Source organism: Corythoichthys intestinalis, chromosome 15 (assembly GCF_030265065.1).
Source record: "Corythoichthys intestinalis isolate RoL2023-P3 chromosome 15, ASM3026506v1, whole genome shotgun sequence".
NCBI classification, from domain to species: Eukaryota; Metazoa; Chordata; class Actinopteri; order Syngnathiformes; family Syngnathidae; genus Corythoichthys; species Corythoichthys intestinalis.
Window position 1 is genome coordinate 52,586,929 of NC_080409.1, and position 26,803 is coordinate 52,613,731.

The following is a 26,803-nucleotide window of genomic DNA, read 5'->3' on the forward strand; positions in this document are numbered from 1 at the left end:
CGACGGGAGGACCTGGGGACGACCCAGGACACGCTGGAAAGACCTGGGAACACCTTGGGATCCCACCGGAGGAGTCGGTTGAAGTAGCTAGGGAGAGGGAAGTCTGGGTTTCCCTGCTAAAGCTACTACCCCGGCGACCGTACCCCGGACTAAGCGGCAGATAATGGATGGATGGGTTATCCGCCATTGCTAATTCGCATCTGTTGTTAGTCTGGTTGAGAGGTGGAGACGTATTTCATTTGTTGCTGATGCATAGTTCGGATGTGTGAGCATTCATAGTGTGGATATTCACATATTAAAGTGGCCCAAGTTGGATGTGAAAAGATCAGAATATCAAATACGGGTCTGATACGGGCAAAGAAATTGGAATTTAACGTATTTTCCAGACTACAAGTTGCTTTGGAGAATAAGTCAAAGTTGTCAAAAAAAATAATTTATTCACTTTCCAGAATTTTCTATGGAAATGTTTGATGTAAATCACCCAAAAAAAAAACAACTTCTGAGTTTTTGACTGAACAATTACAGTGGTACCTCGACATATGATCGCTTCGATCTTTTCGACATCAGACATAAAATTTGACTCGCCATTTGTTTCTACATCCATCAACATGCTCGAAATACGACGACATGACAGCACCGCAGACGAACGCACGGCGGATTTTCCTGTGGGAGAAATCAACACAGGTTTCAAAAAAGTTGGTGCAGGCGGTGAAACAAGGAAAAAGGTGACGCTTACCTTCTAAACGAAGATGCAAATTATAGAAAAATATGAGTGCGGGGTGCGCATCCGTGAACTGGCTCAACAATACATCTCCATGGTCCTCCTCCAACCATCGTTCGCCAGTCTTGATAAGTTAAGCTGATAATTATAATTGTGGTAACATAACATCACCAAAGAAGTCGCCTGCTTCGTCACTTTTTTATCATTTATTTCACAACTTATTCAACACAAAACGCCTCCTGACCGCCAAAGATGACAGTGATCTCAAGAAAACATTAAAAGTGAAACTCTCAAGCTTACCACTCTCGGGTGCGGTACGTTCAGGTACAGCAAAAAGCGTCAGCCACATTAGAACCCTATTTGTTACACTATTACTAGGGCTGTCAGAATTATCGCGTTAACGGGCAGTAATTAATTTTTTTAAATTAATCACGTTAAAATATTTGACGCAATTAATGCACATGCCCGCACAAATAGATTAAAATGTCAGTACAGTGCCATTGGCCACTTGTTACTTGTGTTTTTGGGGTTTTGTCGCCCTCTTCTGGCGCTTGTGTGCGACTGATTTTATGACATTTATTATTGACTCAACAATGGCTAGCTACTAGTTGATTTTTTGATTGAGAATTTTACAAATTTTATTAAAACGAAAACATTAAGAGGGGTTTTAATATAAAATTTCTATAACTTGCTCACATTTATCTTTTAAGAACTACAAGTCTTTCTATCCATGGATCGCTTTAACAGAATATTAATGTTAATGCAATCTTGTTGATTTATTGTTGTAATAAACAAATACAGTACTTATGTATTGTATGTTGAATGTATATATCCGTCTTGTGTATTATCTTTCCATTCCAACAATAATTTAGAGAAAAATATGGCTTATTTTATAGATGGTTTGAATTACGATTAATTAATTTTTAAGCTGTAATTACCTCGATTAAAAATTTTAATCGTTTGACAGCCCTAATTATTACAGGAATTATTATTATTATTATTATTATTATTATATTATTACGACTTTTATAATTCATTTGTTTTGCTATGTGTAATTGGCTAGGCTATTTATTAAGGATTTAGTGGAAGTTTTTGGGCTGAGGAACGAATTAATGGAATTACAATGTATTCCAATGGGAAAATCCTGCTTGAAATACGACCATTTCGACTTACAAACAAGGTCCTGGAACGACTTAACTTCGTATGTAGAGGTACCACTGTATTTGGTTTATCTACACAAGTTGCCAAATGAACCGAATGACACATTCATGTGCCTTTTATCCCTCCAAGCAAAAAGCGTTTATCGCGGTCAACCTCTCCGATTCAGTTCTGCTGACTAGCCAACAATAGAAATCATCACTCATTATTTATTTACCTGGTCGAGGAGCACTTTTAAGACAATTAATTGAGTCAGTGAAAGATTTAGAAGCAGCTTGACCGGAGTGCTCAGACAGCAAATGGGGCGCGTTGTCAAATACAGAGGGAGTGAACCTTGAAAATCAATTACTCTGACATGTCATGATGACCTAAATAACCCAAACAAGGAGTGTTGACAAAATGAAGCCCAAACTTTGCGCTTGATGTTTAACACTGTGATAGCCCAACGGAGAGTAACCTTTCCTTAACATGTGCACTGTCTCATAAAAAAAGTCCCCCACTTGCATGCACGGTAATGACAGTAAGTGTGGCTGAACGGCTGAGTGCATACGCCACATGCAAAACATTCTTACCAGCTCAGCATATTTCTGTTGGGCTATCCTGAAACAGCTACACGCTCTTCATTCCTTCTAGGTTTTGCCCTTGATAGCCATGCTGTTGGGTGGTCCGTCTGACGTAAATTTGCTAATTTCTCTTCCTGTGAAAGATATTTTTTCTGTGCACACGTGTATATCATACACCTCTCTCTCTTGTGGCATATTTCTTACAGGCAATGAGGATGCGTGGTTTTAAGTCATAACTCACTAGTGACAAGATAAGAGTGTTAACACTGTGGATGGGTTAGGACCAGAAGTTGACAGTTGTTACATTTGAACAATTCCAAGACAAAGCGCAAATATATTTTTTGGGTGAGTGTATTTTGAGATTTTTTTTTTTTTTTTTTTTCTAGATTCAAGGCAGTGCTTCTCAATTATTTTCTGTTACGCCACCGTTAGGAAAACGTAAATGTTTCACGACCCTCCAAACTCTCTGCCGCCACTGTAAATAGTATCATTTGTCTATAAAAATACTATTATAAAAAGGGCTGTAAAAATGATCGCGTTAACGGGCGGTAATTAATTTTTTAAATTAATCACGTTAAAATATTTGACGCAATTAACGCACATGCCCCGCTCAAACAGATTAAAATGACAGCAGCGTAATGTCCGCTTGTTACTGGTTTTTTGGTGTTTGGCGCCCTCTGCTGGCGCTTGGGTCCAACTGATTTTATGGGTTAGTACCATGAGTGAGCATGGTGTAATTATTGACATCAACAATGGCGAGCTACTAGTTTATTTTTTGATTGAAAGTTTTACAAATTTTAATAAAACGAAAACATTAACAGGGGTTTTAATATAACATTTCTATAACTTGTACTAACATTTTTCTTTGAAGAACTACAAGTCTTTCTATCCATGTATTGCTTTAAGACAGACATGTCCAAAGTCCGGCCCGGGGGTCAAATGCGACCCATGGTTAAATTTCATGCGGCCCCCCGCCTCTGTCATAAAATCAATAACGTCTGGCCCACACACAGACTTAATAAATTGGTCAGAAGTACTGCTACCAGCATATAAAGTAGCTAACACACTAAATGCTGCTCCTCATTTACCCACTAAAAGGCAGCAGCACTCTAAGCAGCATTACCCTGTGTGACCCTTCCAATTTTCTAAAATGGCAATAATCAACAACAACAAAAAAGTTGACTGCGTTGGCCAACGCTTCAAAAATAGGTGGAAATTGGACTATTTCTTCAGTAAAATACGCAATAACTGTGTCCGCCTCATTTGCAAAGAGACAGTCACTGTTTTTAAAGACTTCGAGTGAGGCGATTTTACCAAACAAGACACGCTGACACGTACGACAAGATTACAGGGAAGATACGTTGCGAGAAATTGAAGCAACTTGAAGCTAATTTAATTTCACAGTAGGATTTCGCAAGAGCCCGAGAGTCGAAAGAGAATGCCACAAAGGCTAGTTGCGAGATTGTTGAAATTATTAATTGAAAAAAATAATAAAGCAAATGTGACGCACAGAATCGCTTGCTAAAATTTGCTTAAATATATTGTTCTATGTAAAGGACGTCAGCCAAGTTCGGCCCCCCACATTTTTACCACATCAAATCTGGCCCCCTTTGCAAAACGTTTGGACACCCCTGCTTTAAAAGAATGTTAATAATGCTTTTGCCATCTTGTTGATTTATTGTTATAATAAACAAATACAGTACTTATGTACCGTATGTAGAATGTATATATCCGTCTTGTGTCTTATCTTACCATTCCAACAATAACTTACAGAAAAATATGGCATATTTTATAGATGGTTTGAATTGCGATTAATTACGATTAATTAATTTTTAAGCTAACTCAAATAAAAATTTTAATCGTTTGACAGCCCTAATTACTGTATAACTACACTTCTGCCTAAGATTGTGTCCTTTTTTTCTAGTAAAGACAAAGGTAACATAGATCACCTTATAATAAAGTTTCATTATTAACATTGTTTTATTTGTAACAGAAAATACTTTAAGCGCATTAATTTGCCCGAATAAAAAAAAAAACAAAAATTGACATCCAAACTGTAAAAATACTCAAGGAACATTTTTGACCATTTGATACTTAAAAACAAAATGTACTAAAATCAATACATAATAATAATTTCAAATTGATTAGCAACATTAACTCGTGAGGACAATATGCCCAAAAAAATTGACTGAAAAAACAAAACTGAATAGAAGAAAATCGACAGTGTCAGTAGACAGAAATTAATTAAAATTATTTTTTGCTGCTCGCAGTAGCACCTCCTCTGCAATCTTTGCAATGGTGTGGGGTTATTTTGCACTAAGCATGCTAACAGTGCTCACTGGTTTATTGATGTAACACTGATAAAGCGGGACGATTGTTGGCAAGATTTGGCACGTTTTCGCTGAAAAACAATCAGGCGTCTTATCAATGAGAGTGGACTCTAATGTCTTTAAGTGACGTCTTAATTCATGGGTGTCCAAACCTGTCCGCAAGGGCCGCTGTGGGTCCTGGTTTTTGTTCCTACCAATCGAGCACAGACAGTTTAACCAATGAAGTTTGTGCTAAAACAAGCAGCACCTGACTGCAATCAACTGATTACACTTGTGAGACACCAGATTGGTGAAAAGATGTCATCTTGTTTTGTAGGAATGAAATCCAGCACCCACTGCGGCCCTATGTGCAATAGTTTGGACACCACTGTCTTAATTGATTTGATCTTGTTGACGCTACAATATATGCAGGTTGTCCATAAGTTACGACGTACTCGACTTATGCGAATTTGACTTTATAACGCCAGAGTCCCGTCTGCCAGTTTGTCTCCAGTCGTTTTTTTTTTTTTTTTTTTTTTTTTTAGTCGCATAAACGGTACCTTATTGTACCTCACAGTAACTTACTTTTTACTTTACTTTTTTAACATGACATGTAGGAGGAGTGTATCCTCCCTCATTAAACAAAATACAATACTTTAGGACTTTTTGGATAGTTATTTTGGGGTACTTAAAGGGTTAATTCCGCCTTACGCAGAAATTTGCGTTACATCGCCAGCGTAGGAATGGAAAACTTGTTCTTAACCTGGGAACTACCTGTATTGCCTATCTATAATATGTAGGTGTAAATTATTGATATACAGCTTTCAAGTCATTTATTACTCATCAACCATCAGTTTATTAATGATATATTATCTATAAGGCATCATTATGAAATATTAACAAACTGTTAAACATTTAACAAATCAACATGAAATCATTCATTAACAGTTTACTAATTGTCTGTTAACTAGTTATAACGGATAGTTTTTAGAAAGTTTTATCAATATTTTGTTTATAGTAATCGAAACCTTAAAACTCTGGGATGGAATTTTGATTTTTTTTTTTTTTTAAATGTTGTTCCTCATCCTTTCTAGGATACGGTGAATTTAGTCCTGAATCCACCGTGGTTTCTAAATGGCACATTGTTTACTTGCTTAAAGGGTATGTCATGCACTGGGAAAATGTTAATATTCCATCATTTATCCATAAACGCATGCCTTTTGTATTCATATCATGCCACTTCGTGTAATTACACACAAGAAAATGAGAGATATTTGGCTCGATTGTCAAGCTAAAACGACCGGCGCCCGAGATCTGGCAGATTGTGTGCGACACGTGAAGAGAGTGCCACCGGCCACTAGGGGGGCAGCGCCTGTCTGCATCAATATAATTCCTTCTAGTGAGGGGAGAATTAGGCTACGTTCATACTACAGGTCTTAATGCATGAATCCGATTTTTTCGTGTTTTTCCGACTCGAGTGAGGCATTAACTTGACGGTCTGAACGTGACAAGTCGCATAGAACGGGACCATTTCAAATCCGATCTGGGTCACTTTCGTATGTGGTCTAAATCCGATCTGGGCCACATTTTTCCAGACTGTCGCGGCGGTCTGTACTGTCCAGTCCCGCAAATCGGATTTAATGCAGCAATTACGTCATCAAATAGCGAGAGAGTCGTTACCGTAGCGAAGCACCTGTGCGTTATTAGCGCCTAGCTTGCAGTGAACACTGCTTTTGGGGAAGGGCTGCGCTTGACAACAGTCATAAAAAATAAAAATGGGTTGAGGATAAGCCTGAGAAAGCTCAGTTTTCTCTCTGTTCCAAGTGAGCAATATTTCAACATTGCCTCCACGGCCGAGAGTTGGGACAAACTGCCCGTATGTGTGTGTGACGTGCACGGACAGTGCGTGCATGCTATCGATCCATATAAACTTTGAATATAAGCCTAAACGGGGATTATTTATGTCTGTTATTTGTGTCCACCTTTTGAAAAGCAAAATAAGATATCCTAGAATGACGGATGACGTCTGTCATTTGTTTTGATGCTTCTGCGCATGCGGGTCTTCTTGCTTAGCGCTTGTCCGACTGCGAATTAGTGCGCATGCGTAATACTTAAACGGTCTCAATGGATAAAGGCAGTCTGAACGGGCACGCCAAAAAAACGGATATGACAAAAAATCGGATTTGTGCATTAAGACCTGTAGTATGAACGTAGCCTTAGGGGTGTTTTGAGCTGTTTATGCTGATGCATTGTGTTCGTCCTGCACATATTCCAGGTTCCCTCATGAAGAAACACCCCTCGTTGTCAATAAAAGAGAATTCAGAATTGACAGTGAGGGGTGTTTCTTCAACAAGAAAAAGGCTCAGTGCTTTAATATTGAATGGCGGCGATGATGGCAGACAATTTCGTTTCTAGTTTCAGCGACGAATCCGACGTAGAAGGACGTAACGAATGTTCATCTAATGGTGACGAGGAGAGTTACGAAGCTTTAATCGGTGTTTTAGGTTCAGGCATGAAAATGGGTAAGGGGTTAAAAAGGTGAGAAGGGTGTGGAGCAAATATGTTCCAGTACACTGTACACCCCAACAAAATATTGAGCTCTGTCGACCCACACTGTGTTTCAGCAGGGCCGTGCAGAGACCGGTGGAGGGGCAGGTGCTTGTAGATCAAAAGGGGCACATGAACAAGTATTTAATACACCTTAAAACAACATAACTTCAATCTTAACCAGCTTTAGATAATAATTGGCTGCGACTGGGACATACTTTAATTGGGAGGGGGTAACAGTGAATAGAAATCAAAACTGTCATCAACACTTTCTGGCTGTGACTCAGTCAGTCTGCCTCTTTTCTTCCTTCAACCTCTGCATCAAAACTTCCTTCCTCAACTTGTTCATCTGAGAACAAACCACATCAGATGGTCACTGAGCCACCAACAGCACAGTTTTCTCAAAACTATTATTTCATTATTATCCATACTTAACAACTCTAGCACCTAATGATTAATAAAGCAATGACATAAAATCTTATAGAAAAATAACATTGTGATTGTGTTTATAATTGTATTTAATAGCCGACTATCCTTGCAAACTTGTTCTTACCAGGGCTGCTATTCACCCAGCTGATGAGGTATCCACTGCCTTTAGCAGCCTCATCCAACTCCTTTTTTTACCCCTCAATCTCCTTTCCCTACGAGGCATGTCTATGTAACGAAATATAAATATTTAAAAAAAAAAAAAAAAAAAAAAAAACAGACTCTCCGGTGGCTTTTAGTTTTAAAGCTTTCTTAATTTCTTTCTCTCTCAATAACGATGGAGGTAGATTTGTGTTTTTGTTATTCAATCAAAAAACAAAGTTACTTCTATCAAAAATAAAGTTGCTTCAATCAAAATACAGTATATACTTTTAATCCCCAAAAAGTCACTTCAACAAAAAAAATTGTTTTTGATTGCAAAAATAAATTTGAGACAAAAAAAGCATTTGAAAACAATTTTTCTTGATTGAAACAAATTTTTCCATTGAAGTAATGTAGTTTTGTGTTTGGGCCACATTTTGGCTAGGACATTTTTGTCTTTATTATTCAATCAAATAAATTGCTTCAAACAAAAAAATATATGTAAAAAGAAAAACTTTGCACATGTGTCAGTCACCGTTTAACAAAGCCTGAGAGGGTTTGAATAGACTCACTATGAAGCATATAATAAAGCCAAGCATTTTCTTACTACTTTATTCTTGTTTAAAAATAATTTGGTGGGGCAGTAACATGTTTAAAACTGATCATAATTCTTACACTTTGAAGTGCTTGAAAACCATTTATAAATGATACTTTGGTGAAAAAAAGTGAAAAAACTTGTCTTATATATATATATATATCTTTTTTCCAATGTAAAATCTGAATACATACATCGAACACGCACAAAAAAATGGGGGGGGGGGGGGGGGGCTACTTCGCGGTTTTCACTTATTGCGGCGGGTTCTGGTCCCCATTAATCACGAGAAACGAGGGATCCCTGTATTTCTGAAAAGCTTTAAGAAGCAAGAGTCATTCCCACCACTCCTCAGCTAGAGTCCCAAACGAAAATAACGTGTCTCAGGCGGACGACGGGAGCGATGCGAGGCGCCCCACTCCATCCGAGAGCATGCCGCTTAATTTGACTCAACAGTGCGTTTCTTCGTTAATATAACCGCTAAATACACGAGTTTGACGCCAATTTAACGGGAGCTATTTTTTCACGGGAGATTGGGCTAGCTCTGGCAGTGTTCAACGCAAGCTGCAACGAATGGCAGTAACTTTATTATATCGCAAAATATGAAAACGATTGAAAGCATTACTCACCAAATTCAATCTGCTGGCAAATGCAGGGAAGTGTGTATGCTGCGCTCTGGTCTGCCCCGCTCTGGATAAGGCCTGCTTTTTGTTTTCGCAGCTTTGCAACGCAACCAAAGGCTCTCCAAGCACTCCATGTACACGTAAAGAGTGCGCGCGATTGGAATAATGGAACGCAGTTTGGGCCGATGATTGGTTCTCGTCAGCGAAGCATCTAGAAGGATTTGCAGACTGGATTTCTTAAGTGCTCAGTTTACGTACTAAGTTAATCACATGATGATAATAATAATAATTAAATAAAACCTCCCGACCCCCCCCCCCCTCCTCCCAAAAAGAATTTCTCCTCGGATCTATGCAATTCACGTAGGTCGCCCTTTTTGACTTCAAAACGGCGAATTTCTCCGAAAGGTGAGAGATTTTCATGCCTGTAGGTTACCAATTTGAGCCCAAACGAACGCCAATGCAGCGTAATGAAACGGTCATTGAGGGGAGCAATGACACTGATGAAACATCGGCAGCAGATCGTGTGGGAAACAACAAATGATATTTTTTGCATTTGTTTTTTTGAAGCTGATACACCGTGACCGCATAATAAAGTAATGTGTAGAATAATTATCATTTATTGCGCTATCATAGTTTTTCGCTCTGCCAACAGACACAAATATGAATGGGATCAGAGGATTTGTTCTATATATTTTACGAGCGATAATTTATACATGTGTCCAGTCCTGTATCCAATGCGTGATATTTTTTAATTATAAAAGAGTACTCACTCTGGCCATTTCGAGCTTGGCTGCTCCCCTCCTTTGCTTAGCCTTAGCCTCCTTTGCCAGTCATCGTCCTCTTTCTTGATATCTCGGGACATTTAGGTGGCTGTGCGTGTATGGTGGGCACCGCATCTGCTTTGAGCAGCAATCTTTTAGCAAAATCCGATTTCACTTGTCCATAGTTCGAGAAGCTTTCAGGTGGAAAATGCGCACCACAGAAAAGCGTGCCGGAGGCTGTGTCTAGAAAATTAGCCCTCTTTGCACGGACGAACTTTACCCATTGTCTGCGTAGTCCAGCTTTTTTTTTCGCGTTCGGGAACTCATGGATACTATATTCCGATAAATAACTATTTGTACACCACATAGCACAGCAGTTTTGAACCATTTTTGTGATGTTTTCATCAAACAAACCCCAACGCTACTCTCTCGTCGTTAAAAAACAATGGCACCTGGCTCCGCCTCGACTGTCAATCACTTGTCGTGACGTCCCCGCCCCATTCGGCTGTTTCCGGAACACTATCGGGAATGTTCGTCATTTTCGATCTATTTTCGATAATTGCTCATTAATGTGATCGATTTTTTTCTTAACTTTATCAATATTTGTTATCTTGGCACATTACGGTTCTATTGATGTCTCACACCCCCTTTGCCGCTACATACCCTTTAAGCTGGCAATGCTGTCACTTGCTCATGTCTGCCAATCCGTGAAAATTCTGTTTTTTTTTTTTTTTCAACAGTCGTCAACAGCAGCTTTCAAGAATGCATTCATGCAGGATTTTTCCTCCATCATTTTTCGTTTTATTGGATTGTTAAAAAGTTCCCGTTTTTTGGGGGGGTTACCATGTACTTAGTGCAGCTGTTGAATAAACATTAGGGGTGTGAAATACATTTCTTGAGCAGAGTCTACAAAACAAATGCATTTAAAGCCTCCCATCGCCGTGCTAGAAGTGGTATAATATTATTTTCCAAGATACCATGACACACTTTCAGTGGATATTTGCATTTGTGGGAGTCGGCACTTGCACGAGCAGTCATAGTTTTGATGCTGCGCAATCATTCAAACAAGAAGCCAGTAGTCCAGAGCAGCATGACAGATACTTATTATAGGTCTTGGCATCATATGTTTAGACAACCCCAATACGTTATGTTAGGCAAGATCCAATACGGTGGGTTAATGCAATATGGTCATGCTTGCTGTAGACAGGAAGTAGATGCATCAGTCACAAAGGGCACGTGAAGGATGATTGGCTGTCTTCTCATGTGTTTCAAATGAAGAAACTGTCATAGATTCTTAGATTGATAACACATCTGCACAAAGTGTTTGTAATCACACGTAAAGTCAAGGCAGGCAGTGATTCTTAACCAGCCGCTCAAATACTTTTCTTTTTTTTTATTTAGGGCGAAGTGAAAAGTCAATATTGAAAGACATGTTCCATTTGTAGGACCATGATTTAAAAAATGCACATCTTTATTGGAGATAAGCAAAATGTGTTAAGATGAGAATTTTATTATAATTATTGGATGTACAACAGAGTAATCAATGTTCATTTCAAATTTTAACTGCTATTTATTAACCTTATAACACCTAAGCCTATTTTGGCTGAATTTGCATGCATTTGATGTTGCCTTTATATTTCAAAGAAAAAAATGTTCACAATGGCTAAGTTGGGTCCCTTTTTTCAGGACACCTTTAACTTCATGTCCAAAGTGTTGTTTTCTTCACTGACCATCTACAATCCAAACTTTGGACCCAAAAAGACAAAAAAATCCCAAAATATTTCTAAAATTGTAATGTTGATGTCCCATTGACAACCAAATATGCTCGGCCAACCGTTTTGAAGCTTGATAATATTTATTCAACTTGTTAGGATAAACATTCAATAGAAAATAAATAAGATTGAATAGTTTTATGTTTGACAATTCAACACAAACAGCAGGTATGGTCATAGGCGTTTTTGGCCTTTACACATACTATGGTCAAAACAGGTTATATACAGTGCAAAATAGTGAGAAAAAATATATATGTATATTAGGGCTGTCAAAATTATCGCGTTAACGGGCGTTAATTATTTTTTTTAATTAATCACGTTAAAATATTTGACGCAATTAACGCACCCGCTGGCATATTGCCTCAAACATTACAATGAGGCCGTTTATGGACATTAAGAGTGAAGAGAATGCCACCGGCCGCTTGGGGCAGCGTCGTTCCATACTCATGTTATGTCTTCTAAGCGTGGGAGAATTAGTAGTTGTGAGACGTTTATGCTGTATTCACAATGCAATGCAAATTGCTATTTGTGCTCCACACATATTTCGGTAAGTTTTCTTTCTTTTAGTGTCAATTATGTGTCTCTTGTTTTATTTTGGGTAAGATATGTACAGATACAGTGGGGAGAACAAGTATTTGATACACCGCCAATGGGTTTTGGCAGTGTATCAAATACTTGTTCTCCCTACTGTATATGTTATACAGTAAAGGCGAGTGGACACAGGCGCGCCGTTTATTGGCATAAGCTTCTCCTTCACAACAAACATAAGTATCCTTTAGTGAAAGCACAACAAAAATAATATTCCTATCTCTCAAAAAATAAATAATGTTCTCAAAAAGAAAAGCACTTCAGTCTATAGTAATGAGGCCCTATTCTGACACACAGTTAAACAACAATGCTAAATAAACTGGCATTCCATATCAATTTAGCTATGCAAAATACACGTAAAACTTTTCACTCTATTTTTATTATTGTTATTTTTATTCTTCTTATTATTATATTAACTATACTTTTGATTGAAAATTTTACACATTTTATTAAAACGAAAACATGAAGAGGGGTTTTAATATAAAATTACTATAACTTGTAACTATAACATTTATCGTTTAAGAACTACAAGTCTTTCTATCCGTGGATCACTTTAACAGAAAGAATGTTAATAATGCCATTTGTGGATTTATTGTTACAATAAACAAATACAGTACTGATGTACAGTATGTTGTATGTATATATCCGTCATGTGTCTTATCTTTCCATTCCAACAATAATTTACATAAAATATGGCATATTTTAGAGATGGTTTGAATTGTGATTAATTGCGATTAATTACGATTAATTAATTTTTAAGCTGTAATTAACTCGATTAAAAATTTTAATCGTTTGACAGCCCTAATATACATATATATATATATATATATATATATATATATATATATATATATATATATATATATATATATATATATATATATATATCATCTAACACAAAAAGGGTTTGAAGGATATCACTTTGTGAAGTTAGGTATTGTGGTAGGTGTTGTACCCATCACCTTATCAAAAGCATATACGTACATGCAATCAAGCTTCTCGAACACACATCTATACAAAAATTGAAAAGATTATAGTGAAGAAAAAATACATATGACATTGAAAAAAAGCATTTTCAAAAATATTGACAAGTAGTTCAGTTCAATTCAAAATTTTCAGACATGTGACCCAATAAAGTTTTTTTCGCGCACTCAATAAAGCTTCTTCATGAACAGGTAATGGAGCTGCATCACACACAACTTTAGCCAGCCTACTCTTTCGCCGTTTGCGCGCTGCTGTCACTTCTACTCGCCGAGACTCCGACTTATCCAAGGAAAACAACGACAAATGCGGCTCATCTTCTTCCTTGAGTTAATGAAATAATGCATTAGCTTGCGCTAAATTTAGTTTTAGATTCATTCTGCACGTTTCAAAGTCGCTCCCTCAATCCAAACGGCCTTTGCTTGCTTCGCATGCCTCCCTTTCATTAGTTGGCGTCTCACTCGAAAATTTATTAAAAATGATCACATTCGGTTCGTCCTTCTTGACATCACAACAGCTCTTGGGATATGTAGTCTTTTGTGCTGCTTTCGGTTTTGAAAAAGGACAAGAAATGATGGAAATATGGAGATAGATACATGGTCCATGCAGCGTTTTAATGTATATTTATGAGTGCAATAAAAATTTAAAATTCAAATGACATTATGTGACAAAGGGTTAAACAGTTTTATTAGTACTATTTACACAATATTTGTTTTTCTTGGACAATCTGAACCTGTTAGTGGTTTGTTGTGATTCAAAAACTCATATTTTGTTAATACCGTATCGTGAACAACAACAACAAAAAAAGCTGATTTTCTCTTTTATCAGGTTACTTAATATTTTTATGAACAGGAGATGACGACACACAATTCACTAACATAAAAAATTTGTTATATTTTCAATATAAAGGTAAGATCGTGCTAACTAGATTTGTTCAATAATGACTTTTTAACAGATATCCCGAAATTATTCAACTCAAAAAATGGAGTTATATACACATTTATTCATTTTCCAAGCCGCTTATTCACACGAGGGTCGCGGGGTTTATATACACATACTGTATAATCTCACTGGAACAGCACCAAACCAAAGTTCCAGCATCATCTCCTTGTCCAATGCAGATTCTTGACTCTTACCACCTTGTCCAATGCAGATTGTCCAATGCAGATTCTTGACTCTTACCACCTTGTCCAATGCAGATTCTTGACTCGACAAGGAGATGATGCTGGAACTTTGGTTTGGTGCTGTTCCAGTGAGATTTACAAAGATGACCGCCTGAAGAAAACATCAACATTTTCTTAGTCCTTGATGGTATGGGGCTGCATGTCAGGCAAAGGCACTGGGGCGATGGCTGTGGTTAAATCTTCAATAAATGCACAATTTTACATTGAAATTTTAGACGGCTTTCTTATCCCTTCAATTGAAAATATGTTTCTCATTTTCCAAGATGACAATGCAGCATGCCACAGAGCTAAAACTGTTAAAGCATTCTTTGGAGATAGACTCATCCATTCAATGTCATGGCCTGCAATTAGCCCAGATCTAAACCCTATTTTTATTCATTTCTTTTAGTGTTTCTGAATGCTAAAGTGTTGCACTTTTGAACTAATTTATTATTTTTTCAAGCTTTTTATCCGAGTTTGTCCTACATGATAAAATGAGTGAGCGCTCGTCCGAGACTGGGGATTCCATACTTTTTGCTAGGGGTTGTACTACAGAATTCTCATGAATATAAAACAAAGGAAGAATATATCTTACAAGCCATGCTTGTATCAAGCACAAACAACATGGTGGGATGGCAAGAACTGCTAAGGTAAACTGGCTGCAGACGTTAGCTCGTCCATTTAGCTCTCTCTATTCGCAATGAGCTTGCGTCGACATATGATTTAGTCACCAGAAAGGGCTGCGACTTATCAAAACTAGTTACACCTAAGCGCCAGCAGGAGTCGTCAAAACATTAGAAACACAGGCAAGCAATAAGTGGACATGACAGCGTTGCCATATTGACCCAAAAGGAAATAATGTCAATAGTATCCGATATCATTTTAAAATGCTTTTATCGGACAACTCTAATGCTAACCATCTTTGCAAGATAAGATCGATTACTGGATCTTGATTAACATAATGGAAGGTCAATCAGTTAGTGCGACTCATCAATTCTAATTTTGTAAAATCTCATTATTAATTGATAATATGAGCATTATTAAATGAAATATTAGAATACTTAGTCGTGATTGCTGAGTGGGATTGTGTCATAATTTCTAGACATTTTACCTTGGCCATATTTGAAAGACGATATCCTGTCCTCTTCTTTGTGCTTGGATCCATCAGGTCAAACTAAGGACATCTCTTCCGTCGCTCCAGACAATCTGATATCACACATTCCTTCCTGGAAAAAGATGAAAGGAAAATTAAATGCGTGCAAAATCAAATCCACAGATCATAAGCAGGCAATCACAATAGAGCCCTGTGAGAACTAAAAGCAGACAGTGGCGCAAATAAGCGGAGGCACTCCGGAATGCACAGTGGTCACTAAGGCTAGGTTCACACTGCAGGTCTTCATGCAAAATTCCAATTTTTTGTCATATCTGTTTTTTTTTTGGCGCGCCCGTTCAGACTGCCTACGTCCAGTGAGCCTGTTCAAGTATCATGCATGCGCACCAATTTGCAGTCTGAGATGCGCTGAGAAAACTGCATGTGCATGGGCATCAAAACAAATGCTGGCTCAACATCATTCAAGGTTGATATTTTGATTTCCAAAAAGAGGACACATAACAGACCTAAATAATTCCGTTATGTCTTATATAGTCAAAGTTTATATGGATTGGGGCTCACAGTTACCCCTTCACGGCAGTCCCCGCCATTCCTGCACCTTTTTTAACACACCACATACATCACACTCATCCCATCACGGTGCTGAGTAACGGCAGCCAGCCGGGAACCTGGCAGCCACAGTAATAGGGTGGTAGGTGAGTCCCACATTTTTTCTCTTTGGCGTGGCTTCCGGGGCGTGGTCTCCCCTCTGCCTGTGCTGCCGGCCGCGGGAGTGGGAGGAGGTCGGGGCTCCGATCTCACGTCGCCCCATGGCGGCTCCTCGGCGTTCTCCTGCTTCCGCCTTCCCCTTTCTTCTCTGCATGGGTACCGGTCCTGCGCTCCGCTGCGCGTCGCTTGCTGGACACCGGTGTATGGGTTGGATGTCGCCTGCTGCGGCGGGGGACCCTGCCTTGCCCTGGGCTTGGTGGGCCGCTGGGGATCTCGTGGCGTGCTGTGCCGGTTGGGGGCTGTGGCTCGTGGGCCGGGCGTGGGGTTGGTGGTGCATCCCCTCTTCCCATCCCTGAGGGGTGTTTGATGGGAGGGGCGGGTGGCCCGGGCGACCACCCTGGATCAGGGCCGGTCCAGCCTATACGCAGACTATGCAGCTGCTTAGGGCCCCTGACCACTAGGGGGCCCCCAATCTGGTAATTGTTTAATTTGTATTCTGTTTACTACAGTTTGCTTTATTTGACTTTTGTGAGTTTTGAGACTTGATTACAAGCTTAAAAAAATAAAAGTTCTTCCTTAACTTCTTTCATCCCTCTTTTAGAAAAAGGTTTGGCGCTATCTACTGTAAGTACTGACAATCATTTGGGGTGAGAAGTTTGAAGTATGCAGTGCAACAAAATCTGATTATTATACAAAATATGGACGTATGGGTTGGATTGCATGTATGGGTTTCACAGTACACTGTGACGAAATGGTGGGCCAAAAATATGGGCCCCTTTGCATTATTTTGGTTAGGGCCCCCAAATGGCCTGGGCAGGCCCTGCCCTGGATCCCGGGAGGGTGACGATGGCTCCTTTGCTGGGCTGCAGGAGGAGGGATGGGCTGCACCCCCCCCCACTGCCCGCCCGCCTTCCCTCCCTCCCCGGGGCTGGCTGGGTGGGGGCCGTGGGCCAGGGGTGGCGCCTGCGCAGTGTCTCCACTCGTCTGCGTGGCTGTCGCGTGTTTGGTGGGGCTCGCGTACTTGTTGGATGTGATTAGGCACGCTCGGGTCGGGGGTTCCGGTGCCGAGACTGGCGGTTGGGCGGCGTAGGGTCGGTTGCCAACGGGCTAACACTCACAAGAGATTCACACGATTACTTGGTTCTAGATCACAGAGCTGATTTGAGTACATTCTACCACTCCCAATTACTTAGCTTATAGACTTCCCCACCCCCCTCCCCTTCTTTCCCTGGTCAACAGGCCCCCCACATGGTGTCAACCAGAAATAATTCTAACTGACGATAGCACTAACATATTAATAGCTATTGTAAGTGTTCAATGTATTTCTTGTTGTTGTTTGTGTTTCCCTTTTTTTCTCGTTTCTTTTCTTTTGTTCCGCCATAACCCCTTCCTGTTCACTGCTTTGTCATAATAAACAAGATATAGCGGAAAACACTCAGGTGACTTGAACTTCCGCTCTGAGACCCCCAGTTTGGCCAGATTTCAAAATTGTCCTACATGCGTGTGTGATACATCATTGGAAAGCTTAACATCTCCACTTTCTGGGGGAAGAAAATTTTTGAACAGGTGAGCATTTAAAAAAAAAAAGAAATACAATCTTTTTAAGCACCGAAACCCTGACTAGAGGTGAGAGCACTCGAGAGCAGAATTAAAGACGCCATGATTTTAACGAGATAGTATCGCGCACTTACCTATTTTCGATCCAAAAACTATGTAGCATGTATCACCGAGTGTCAAGACACAGTTGTGAATGGCCACAGCTGGATTTTTGGCGGATTTTATGGGTGAAACATGGTCATATAACAAGGGTTACGATGCAGAAATCGCAGACATCAAGGAGTGGTCGAGATTCGAAACATTTTTTTTTTCAATTTTTCTTTGCATAGATTATTTATCATCTTGCATATCGGAGGAAATGCGACAGTAACAAAAAAAAAAAAAATACAATTAAGGGATAGTTATGAGGTAGATATCAGTGACCTGTTTACAGACACCATTTTTTTCATTGTGACATAATTTGTAAAAAAGGTTTTAAAAGTTTAAAATATACGAGTGACATTTTTTTAAGTCTTTTTTTTTTTAAAAACGAAATATTAGACATCAATTAATGATTATATGCTAAAAACGACTTTTTGAATAATAAATATAACTAATTACCTTCGTTTTATGGCTGGGTTGAAACAAAAGTGGTTGCGTGACGTCTGTAAACGGGAGTTACCAGGGTAAAACGGACAAATTAAAAATTGTTTGGGGGCTTAATACGCCATGAATCTGCTATGGCAGCATATAGACATATTGTTCTATCAAAGACAACAGTTCTTTTGGCTTAAAATACAGCAGTTTATTTTAAAGAGGAGTGCAAGGGCAGAAACTGCTTTTTCAGTCTTGTCCGTGTTTTCCGCCATATGTTGAATGATCACAATGGGAGTACCGTAATTTCCCGAATATAACGTGCACTTTTTCCCCCCAAAATCAACTTGTAAAATCATGTGCACATTATAAACATGGATGGCGACAGAAATATATATATATTACATATATATATACTGTATAAACCGATTTTTTTCCATTGACACGGCCACATTGTGTTGAAGAAACGTATGCGGCGACCCGTTGCCGACCATTACGGTACGTGACGTCACCATTTTGTTTCGGTAATGCTTCACTCTAATCGGCCGAATGATTTCGTCTGTGTTCAATTCTGCTTTTTTCACTCTTCATAAAGCACATATTTTAGTTTCTTGAACTCATTTGAGTCAACGTTTATTGCCGCTCCGCAACTCGGACCATAACAAACAAAAGCACACAGACTTCCTGTGTGTGGCCGTCAACTATATCTGTCCCTCCGGAAACTCAAACCCAAATAACATTAGTTCCTATTGTTACTGTTGTGTCAACAGCGATGAGCTCTCACGGATTTCCGACTTACGTTCTCAATTTCATTTTACCATATCAATCCATGGAAGAAACATTTATTCATCATGATGAAACGAGCAAGTTATACATCAGCCTTTAAAAGAAAAGTCACATCTGTTTTGCTTTCTCCTAGATTTTGGTAAGTTGGAGAAGTTGTCAAATCACATTATTCCCGTAAATATTGTCAGTTTATGGTAATGTTTTGAACTACCAATGTGCTATGCTTGTGCTGTATTTCACCAGTCAGTAAAATGACATTTCTGTATCTGTACACGAGCTCTGTTTTCTTGTATTCTTCTATTTATTGGTGCTAAAATTAGGGTGCGCGTAATAAACGGGTACAATAATTTCCCCTAGATTTTACAAGTAAATTTGGGGTGCGCATTATACACAGGTGCGCCTTATATTCGGGAAATTACGGTAAGTCATACTCTCACTGTGAAACATTACAACTGTTCAGACCAACCGGACACTTAGACTTCCATTCTCCGTGCCAAACAGGACAGGTTTAAAAAAAATAATAAACAAAAAAAAACGAATGCAGGCACCGTGCGTGCATGACGCACACACATAAGCCTTATCTGTGTGTGTCAGTTTGCCCCGACTCGGCAATGTATGCAATACTGAAATATTGTTTATTTGGCGCACAGAAAAAAAACCGAGCATTATCAGGCATATCCTTTTCTTCATTTTATTTTTATATATTTTTTTTATGGCTGAGGTCAAGCCCGACTACTGCGTAGCTTAAGCTAGGTGCTAATGGTAAATGGTAAAAAAAACTTAAAGAAAGTAATCAGATTATAGTCACGCGTTATTTAGTACTGCTCATTGCCATTGCAATGGACTCAATACTTTGGAGTAGAGATGTCCCGATCCGATATCTGGATCGGATCGGACGCCGATATGGGCAAAAAAATGCGCATCGGTATCGGATCGGCCGACACGGAAAAAGTCCGATCCAGACTTCCGATTCGTTTTTTTTTAAAAAGTCCGATCCGGGTTTTCAAGCGCACCGATTTACATAATCCATTCCAGTTTTTGCTTCGGTTTCCCTAAAATACGGTCCGCATTTTACAGCACATCTTCAACACACTACATTACCGTCTCCCAATTTACTGAGAGACTTTATCGGTAAAAATGTCAGCTGTGTGGGATCATTTCACCTTTAAGGACGACAAAGACGAAGAGGCAGAGTGCAACATATGCCACAATAAAGTCAAGCGTGTTGGTAAAGCTGTAAGAAGTTTTAATACAACCAACCTAATCAAGCATTTAGCGAAATACCACCACAAACAATATAAGGAGTATGTTAAGAAAACCGAACTAACCCAACTAACACTGGCAGAAACTTGCTATGCGTGACAAACTGGCACTCGACAGTCCCAAAGCCCAGGGAATAACAAGAGTCGAAGAATTCATTCTGGACGACGAGCCATTATCTCCTGTGAGTAAAGACGCACCATCCAACACTTAGAACCCCGGTAGAACATGCCCAGCCGTCATTACATCCTTGAGCGATTCGGCCGTGGAAGATTCGAGAACGATTCACAAACATCCAAATTCCCATTATTGAAATATGTCAAGTAAAGCTGAACAAATACACAACGCGGTCTTCGGGACGCAGTGAAAAACGGACCGCATTGCGTCCCGAGAGTAAACATCATGCTTCTCATAGACCCGGGTAATCCCAATGCTCAACTCACGGCTTTAGCTCAACTCATGCTGCTGGATAAAAAAAACACAAGAATACCTGACTGCTGCTGACAGCTGCTACAAACTACGTCAACATTGTTTTACTGTAGATAATAGATATCATATGTATATAGAACTAGATGCAAAATGGCAGACTCGACGGCGTTAGCAACATTGAAGTATGCGTTAGTAAACAGCCGCCATCTTAAAGCAGGAGACTTCCCTAGGAGGCTGTTGTGAACCTTCCAAGCGAACCTAATTAACTTTTTATCTAAAATACTCCTAAATCGGCAAAATCTTGACTTGAATCTATCTTCAAATCAGTTTTAAAACTTTCACATGTCGGAAGTAGACAGAAGGGAAATTATGGAATAACGGGAGCAATTTTAACAACTTTAACAGTTGATTCGCAAAATTAAATGAATGTAGTTTAAAGCTGCTGTTACAGAATGGGGACTTGAGTATTTTATTTACTGTTTTAAAATGTTAACTTGATACTGAAATAGTCGTTTTCTTTAAACCTGAGAGGCTTTTTATACAATTATTGTAACTAATGCACGAAACATTAAAAGCATCTAATAGCTTGGGGGGTTTGTGGGATTTTCCATTGAGGTTGTATCTGTGTTTTGCTTTTTTAGGACAGTTTACAATATTATTTGCACGTTTTACTGACTGACTATGCCATTTCTGTTTGTTATTTATAATGTTTTGTGTTTGTCGCTGAATAAACAGGTCAGTTTCTTGTTACCAACCGTTGTGTGTTATTCAAACTCACCTAATACAGCTGGCTAGTTGTTATCAAGAGTACTAAAACCCTTTTCAACATGAGTCTGACAACTAAGTAAGGAGGCTAAATAATTTTAAACTTTAACACATGCTCAGATAGTATCGGTATCGGATCGGAAGTGCAAAACAATATCGGTATCGGATCGGAAGTGCAAAAACCTGGATCGGGAAATCCTTAGTTCAGACTGCCCCCACATTCAAGGAAAAATGTGGCCCAAATAGGATTTTCACCAAATACACAGATCGTATTTGAAATGGTCCACTTTTATGACTTTCCCGGTCCAGACCTTCAAGTTAATGCCGCACTCAACTCAGAAAAACACAAAAAATTGGATTTGTGCGTTTTGAATCTAGCCTAAGTCAGTCGGTGAGTATTTCCTTCCCTTGCACAAAAGTGCACCAAGGGCTGTATAATGCCAGCCCCCACGTTGTTTTCTGACCCCGCCTCTGCGCTCTGTGGAGGCAGGTTGCCAGAAGCTTTCAGGGTTGGTAGAACAAAATGTCTCAGCGGGTCTTGTTTTATTTCCCTCAAGTAGCAATCAGCACCTCCCCATCACATTCGCGCAGACAACCCCCCATTACCATAAGATTCAAATGTAACATTGCCTTTCATTCATTGTAAAAGGGCACCTAGAAACATGTAATTATTTTCTCTCTCCCCTCCCCGAGATCAAAGCCCAGGCAGCAGTGATTACGTAGAGTTAGGGCACGTCTTTGAAGACGCTCTCCGGCTCCCTCTATAGATGTTTGGTTGCTGTGTAAATAGGGCATGGGGGGACGCCGCCGCGCTAACCTCGCCACAGCAGGCAGACTCTCACAAAATGGCAGGTGTGCTTCTCTCTACAGCATGGTGTACTCAAACCCTGACCCATACAGGGGTTCCTGTTCTCACTTTCTCTGAAGCCCACACTCCCATTCTCCTTCTACTCTCCTTGAACCTTAGCTGTAAAAACACTTGTAGTTTTTGCGTGATCTATTTTAGCTATGTAGCGTTGAGCACAGTTATAGGAGAGAGAAGCCCTAAAATGGTTCTCCTCTGTACTAGGAAGCGCCTTGTAGGAGTCCTTTATGATCTGCCAATCCAAACACCATCTTTCATTTCTTTAATTTCCAGCCATGTATTAGCAGCACACGGATGACTTGAATTATTGCGAATCTCTTTTTGTTAGTTTAAGCTGAAAAGCAACTACTTTTTGCAACTGAACATCGAGTGTATCCATGCCAAATCTTCATAAGATATTCCAGCTGTGGAAGATAACGTTGCAATAATAAGACGGTGTACCAACCTTTTTGTAGCTGTGGATTTATTTGTCTTTTATTCTGGGAATATGGGATAAAATATTAATTATTTTAGAGCCCTATTTGCAGTGGCGCCACCAGGGGGTGGCCAGGGGTGGCCACGGCCACCAGTGTTGTCACAGATTACTTGAAAGAGTAATTTAATTACTCATTACTGATTACACCTCAAAAAAGTAATCTAGTTACTTTACTGATTACTTCATTATCAAAGTAACTAAATTACTTTAAAAGTAATCTATCAGTTACTTTTTACACATTTTTGTCCCTTTGTCGCCTCAACATAAGAATGACAACAGATGATGTGGACAAAATGGACAGAATATGTTAAGCCTGTACGAAATGATTTTGGTTAATATATGCTTATACATAACAATTTCTTTCATGTAAAAAATATGGCGAAGTAATAGGTTCCCTGCCTCTCGGTTTTTTGTTTTTACTTTATTATTTATCTTTTTTTTTGTTTTTGTTTTTTGTAAAATCTTATTTTGTTTGTAAAAAAAAAAAAAGAAAAGCAGAAGAAAAACGTTTTTTTTTTTTTTTTCAGTCTGGTATGTTGAAAGAACAAATGGCTTTTCAATAAAAAACAATAAATTTGAAAAAAAAAAATGACAACAGAAAAATGTCATCACATGTAATTGACTTTCCGATGATTGAATTTAAAGGGGAATATCAGAATTTCGCGCTAGCTTAGCCACTCCAGAGCCCTGAAACTAACAAATATCTGACTAACTGCTTGGAATTTGTTGAAATCAACTCCACCGACCAATTAAACCCCGCTAACTCTAAGATTAAGCCTAATGTCAAAACTTCTGAATTTCGGCTTATCAGTGCCAATGTAAAACAATGCAAACTGACGGCACAATAATCAACAACACAAGTGGATTGTACAGTGCAAATAAACACAAAGGTTGTGGTGGGCGCGGATGCGCGTGCAGCCGTGCAGATTAACAACCCGGAAGTACTCCTCTCAACACACACGCGGTCAATTTGGCCACAAAACGTGGCGGCAACTAAGCACTTTACACTCAATTGGACTTACAACACATCCCACAGATGCTAAACGAACACATCACCTCACGGCATGAATGTGCAACACGCATATGATGTGAACAAAGCTTGCCAACTTGGAGCAATGACTGCCCGTCATTGCTACGGCAAAGCTACGAAATGGCCGCGCATGTAGGGGGTCCCACCTTTTGCTGATACCCTCCAGAATGAAGGAAAAATACTCACCTTCATTCATGTATATCTACAGATCAACATTCCCTCGCAACGTCTCAACATTTGGCGCGAATGTCCACCCGCCTCAGTCCCACAACACGTGACGCAAACCAAAACAGGAAATAGCTAAGAGGTTGTCATGGAAACATGTACCGGGAACCTTTTATTTTAGCATTTTCCATTCAAAATGCTCTTTGTACATGACTACAATATTCTTCATTCTACATACGTTATGAGGCAATGAAAAAATAGTAACGCAGAGACACTCAGGAAACTAACTTTAATCAGATTACTGGTGTAGAAAAATGAACGCGTTAGATTACTCGTTACTGAAAAAAGTAATCAGATTACAGTAACGCGTTCCTAACTAACGTGTTACTGACAACACTGACGGCCACCCGTATAAATTTGTTGGCCAACCCACTGGCCACCTCGCTTGCCAGTATATCGTTAGATTGTTGTAGCATCAGTTACGCATTTCATCCCAAATGAATGCATTTATTTTGTTTTGTTAAATGTACACCTTATGCCTAATATATACATAACAAAATAAAACAGAATTGCTGTGGAACTCAAAATGTTGATTGGACAGTTATGGACTATGCACATTAAATCATTATTAACATCAAATATTACACAATACACCAAAGTATATCAGTAGCCGTGTCTTTCTGATAGTTTTCCCCTGACCTTTTACTCCAACAACATAATGAAAACCTGAAATTATGGCTTTTAGTTTTGGTGTGCCACCCCAAGATTTTAAGTGGCCCCATCTGACCACCCCTATGAAAAATTTCTGGAGGCGCCACTGCCTACTTGACCGGAATCGCACTGGTGCAGCTCCAACGGGCTGGGCTGACGGGACCCTGGCAATCTGGCCAGAAGGACAAACTCCGCGCGTTCACTTAGTCCAGTGGTTCTTAACCTGGGTTCGATCGAACACCAGGGGTTCGGTGAGTAAGTTTCAGGGGTTCAGTGAAGGTATAGAAACACAGAGCCCTGTTTTCGTACGCTGATTAAATCTAAGCAAAGTGGCTTTTTAGACCAGGTCTTGGACTGGTTTGCTCCCAATTTACAGGCTTAATCCATTTCTTTTAACTGCTAGTCCTCGATCTGATGGGAGGAGGAACTGGTTTGTTCAGTGGAAGGTTGACTCGCACTTGGTATGAGGGAATACAACAGACCAATGGGCAGCATGGTCTCAAATTTTGACCTGTTTCCATGCTATTCCCTATGCTTTCAAAATGAGAAGCATTTTAAACTGGAATTTGCTAAATCATTAAATCGCTATATTAGATACAGTTTGGAATTTGAAAAAGTTGCTTTATTAACTAATTTCAAAGGGTTCGCTGAATCCACATGTGAATCCTGTAGGGTTTGGTACCTTTAGCAAGGTTAAGAACTACTGCCTTAGTCTTAACCCGTTGTATTGGCTCCATTTTGAAAGGTTTAAAGAAGGCTCACCGAAAACAAGTTGACAATGTATTCAGGTCGACAGAGATCAAAATAGCGAGGCTAAACAGAAACACTGAGGTGGGGAGGCAAGCTCGTTCCAAGGTCACCATATGAGTAGTCAACAAAAAGGTTCCCGAGAAAAAAATGACAACGCTTAGTTAAACATTCAGTCTTTTGAAGGCTCTCGCATGGTGGGCCGTGGGCAAGAAGAAGGGTGGGTTTGGGATTAGCATTCTTAGCATTTAAGATAGCAGACTTTTGTTAGGCAAATTAAGCTAATTTCATCTACTAAATTTCCGCATTGATCAGACTAGATGGACGTTTGAACACCAATTTTTTGTGTCGCTCCAGCCATAAAATGCCCAACGAAGAGAAAAAAAACATATACAAGTCGCACCGGAGTATAAGTCGAATTTTGGGGGGAAATTTATTTGATAAAATCCAACACATATAACAGACATGTCATCTTGAAAGGCAATTTAATATAAAAATACAATAGAGGACAACATGCTAAATAAATGTACAGTGTACAGTGCATGAACAACGAAATGTGAATATACTGTCCAACGCTACGGCCTGTCCTGGCTATACAGCAAACTCCCAAAAGACAATGCTGGACGTCCGTATAAATTGCTGAATCAATTTGGTCCTCGATAGAAAACAGGTTCGCATCAACGTAAATAAATGATAATTAGGTACTAATAAGTAACAGGTTAGCATGCGTTCACTATCATTAGCACATCGTTCAAACAACCACACAACTGGCTCTAAGTGTCCGATCACGGGTGGAAAACACACAGCAACAACAGAAAAGATGATACACACAGGCGTTGCCTCTGTAGAGATGATTTAAAAGCATAAACAATGAAAGTAGGTTCACATCCCTCTATTCTCTCTAGCTAACTCGCCCACTCACTCACTCAGAGCTACGTAGCTGTCCGTCTTCTTCTGGCGTGTGACGTAAACAAGTACGAGTGCGCCCTCACGTGGGCGTGAAAGCGCCACAAACTAAATGCATCCATTTCAAGATAAAAAAAGTCAATAATACAATTGAACATACACTGCCAAAGGTAGAACGCGAACGTGGCCATAGCTATAAAGTTATTCAGATAACTATAGCATAAGAACATGCTAACAACTTTACAAAACCATCAGTGTCACTGCAAAACACCAAAATAACATGTGAAATTATATCATAATGTGTTAATAATTCCACACATAAGTCGCTCCTGAGTATAAGTCGCACCCCCAGCCAAAATATGAAAAAAAA

General features: G+C 39.4%; 1 long non-coding RNA gene across 1 annotated transcript in view; it reads right to left on the minus strand.

The window, feature by feature from the left end:
• Nucleotides 1-13,375: 13,375 nt before the first annotated feature.
• Nucleotides 13,376-26,803, minus strand: part of LOC130931153 (uncharacterized) — a 57,547-nt gene continuing 44,119 nt past the window's right edge. Inside the window, exons 3-4 of the long non-coding RNA XR_009067165.1 lie at nt 15,457-15,571; nt 13,376-13,506 (exon numbers count right to left, since the gene is read on the minus strand). This is a non-coding gene — a long non-coding RNA (uncharacterized LOC130931153). The remainder of the gene's footprint in view (nt 13,507-15,456; nt 15,572-26,803) is intronic.